Source organism: Callionymus lyra, unplaced genomic scaffold (genome assembly GCF_982586985.1).
Source record: "Callionymus lyra unplaced genomic scaffold, fCalLyr1.hap1.1 HAP1_SCAFFOLD_26, whole genome shotgun sequence".
Lineage (NCBI taxonomy): Eukaryota > Metazoa > Chordata > Actinopteri > Syngnathiformes > Callionymidae > Callionymus > Callionymus lyra.
The window spans coordinates 54,826-58,050 of NW_028258543.1; positions in this window are offsets into that span (position 1 = coordinate 54,826).

Below are 3,225 nucleotides of genomic sequence, written 5' to 3' on the forward strand. Positions count from 1 at the left end.
GAGTTTTGAAGAGGTAAAAAAAAAAAAAAAAAAAAATTGTGGAGTTTTGAAGAGGTAAAAAAAGGAACAAAAAATCAATGTTGGAGTTTTGAAGAGGTAAAAAAAAAAAAAAAAAAGTTGGAGTTTTGAAGAGGTAAAAAAAAAAAAAAGTTGGAGTTTTGAAGCGGTAAAAAAAAAAAAAAAAAAAAATTGTGGAGTTTTGAAGAGGTAAAAAAAAAAAAAAAGTTGGAGTTTTGAAGAGGTAAAAAAAAAAAAAAAAAAAAAATTGTAGAGTTTTGAAGAGGTAAAAAAAAAAAAAAAAGTTGGAGTTTTGAAGAGGTAAAAAAAAAAAAAAAAAAAAAATTGTAGAGTTTTGAAGAGGTAAAAAAAAAAAAAAAAAGTTGGAGTTTTGAAGAGGTAAAAAAAAAAAAAAAAAATTGAGTTTTGAAGAGGTAAAAAAAAAAAAAAAAAAAAAAATTTGGAGTTTTGAAGAGGTAAAAAAAGGAACAAAAAATCAATGTTGGAGTTTTGAAGAGGTAAAAAAAAAAAAAAAAAAAAATTGTGGAGTTTTGAAGAGGTAAAAAAAGGAACAAAAAATCAATGTTGGAGTTTTGAAGAGGTAAAAAAAAAAAAAAAAAAAAGTGTGAGTTTTGAAGAGGTAAAAAAAAAAAAAAAGTTGAAGTTTTGAAGAGGTAAAAAAAAAAAAAAAAAAAAAAATTGTAGAGTTTTGAAGAGGTAAAAAAAAAAAAAAAAAGTTGGAGTTTTGAAGAGGTAAAAAAAAAAAAAAATTGAGTTTTGAAGAGGTAAAAAAAAAAAAAAAAAAGAAATTGGAGTTTTGAAGAGGTAAAAAAAGGAACAAAAAATCAATGTTGGAGTTTTGAAGAGGTAAAAAAAAAAAATAAAAAAAATGAGTTTTGAAGAGGTAAAAAAAAATAAAAAAAATAAATTGTGGAGTTTTGAAGAGGTAAAAAAAGGAACAAAAAATCAATGTTGGAGTTTTGAAGAGGTAAAAAAAAAAAAAAATTGGAGTTTTGAAGAGGTAAAAAAAAAAAAAAAAAAATTTGGAGTTTTGAAGAGGTAAAAAAAGGAACAAAAAATCAATCTTGGAGTTTTGAAGAGGTAAAAAAAAAAAAAAAGTTGGAGTTTTGAAGAGGTAAAAAAAGGAACAAAAAATCAATGTTGGAGTTTTGAAGAGGTAAAAAAAAAAAAAAAAAATTGAGTTTTGAAGAGGTAAAAAAAAAAAAAAAGTTGGAGTTTTGAAGAGGTAAAAAAAGGAACAAAAAATCAATGTTGGAGTTTTGAAGAGGTAAAAAAAAAAAAAAATGGAAATTGAAGAGGTAAAAAAAAACAAAAAAAAAAAAACTGTAGAGTTTTGAAGAGGTAAAAAAAAAAAAAATGTTGGAGTTTTGAAGAGGTAAAAAAAATAAATAAAAAAAAGAGTTTTGAAGAGGTAAAAAAAAAAAAAAAGTTGGAGTTTTGAAGAGGTAAAAAAAAAAAAAAATTGAGTTTTGAAGAGGTAAAAAAAAAAAAAAAAAAAATTGAATTTTGAAGAGGTAAAAAAAGGAACAAAAAATCAATGTTGGAGTTTTGAAGAGGTAAAAAAAATAAATAAAAAAAAATGAGTTTTGAAGAGGTAAAAAAAAAAAAAAGTTGGAGTTTTGAAGAGGTAAAAAAAAAAAAAAAAAAAATTGTGGAGTTTTGAAGAGGTAAAAAAAGGAACAAAAAATCAATGTTGGAGTTTTGAAGAGGTAAAAAAAAATAAAAAGTTGGAGTTTTGAAGAGGTAAAAAAAAAAAAAAAAAAATTGAGTTTTGAAGAGGTAAAAAAAAAAAAAAAGTTGGAGTTTTGAAGAGGTAAAAAAAGGAACAAAAAATCAATGTTGGAGTTTTGAAGAGGTAAAAAAAAAAAAAAAAAAAGTTGGAGTTTTGAAGAGGTAAAAAAAAAAAAAAGTTGGAGTTTTGAAGAGGTAAAAAAAAAAAAAAAAAAATTGTGGAGTTTTGAAGAGGTAAAAAAAAAAAAAATGTTGGAGTTTTGAAGAGGTAAAAAAAAAAAAAAATTGGAGTTTTGAAGAGGTAAAAAAAAAAAAAAAAAAATTTGGAGTTTTGAAGAGGTAAAAAAAGGAACAAAAAATCAATCTTGGAGTTTTGAAGAGGTAAAAAAAAAAAAAAAGTTGGAGTTTTGAAGAGGTAAAAAAAGGAACAAAAAATCAATGTTGGAGTTTTGAAGAGGTAAAAAAAAAAAAAAAAAATTGAGTTTTGAAGAGGTAAAAAAAAAAAAAAGTTGGAGTTTTGAAGAGGTAAAAAAAGGAACAAAAAATCAATGTTGGAGTTTTGAAGAGGTAAAAAAAAAAAAAAATGGAGTTTTGAAGAGGTAAAAAAAAACAAAAAAAAAAAACTGTAGAGTTTTGAAGAGGTAAAAAAAAAAAAATGTTGGAGTTTTGAAGAGGTAAAAAAAATAAATAAAAAAAAGAGTTTTGAAGAGGTAAAAAAAAATAAAAAGTTGGAGTTTTGAAGAGGTAAAAAAAAAAAAAAAAATTGAGTTTTGAAGAGGTAAAAAAAAAAAAAAAAAAAATTGAATTTTGAAGAGGTAAAAAAAGGAACAAAAAATCAATGTTGGAGTTTTGAAGAGGTAAAAAAAATAAATAAAAAAAAATGAGTTTTGAAGAGGTAAAAAAAAATAAAAAGTTGGAGTTTTGAAGAGGTAAAAAAAAAAAAAAAAAAAATTGTGGAGTTTTGAAGAGGTAAAAAAAGGAACAAAAAATCAATGTTGGAGTTTTGAAGAGGTAAAAAAAAATAAAAAGTTGGAGTTTTGAAGAGGTAAAAAAAAAAAAAAAAAAATTGAGTTTTGAAGAGGTAAAAAAAAAAAAAAAGTTGGAGTTTTGAAGAGGTAAAAAAAGGAACAAAAAATCAATGTTGGAGTTTTGAAGAGGTAAAAAAAAAAAAAAAAAAAGTTGGAGTTTTGAAGAGGTAAAAAAATAAAAAAAGTTGGAGTTTTGAAGAGGTAAAAAAAAAAAAAAAAAAAATTGTGGAGTTTTGAAGAGGTAAAAAAAAAAAAAATGTTGGAGTTTTGAAGAGGTAAAAAAAATAAATAAAAAAAAGAGTTTTGAAGAGGTAAAAAAAAATAAAAAGTTGGAGTTTTGAAGAGGTAAAAAAAAAAATTGAGTTTTGAAGAGGTAAAAAAAAAAAAAAAAAAAATTGAATTTTGAAGAGGTAAAAAAAGGAACAAAAAATCAATGTTGGAGTTTTGA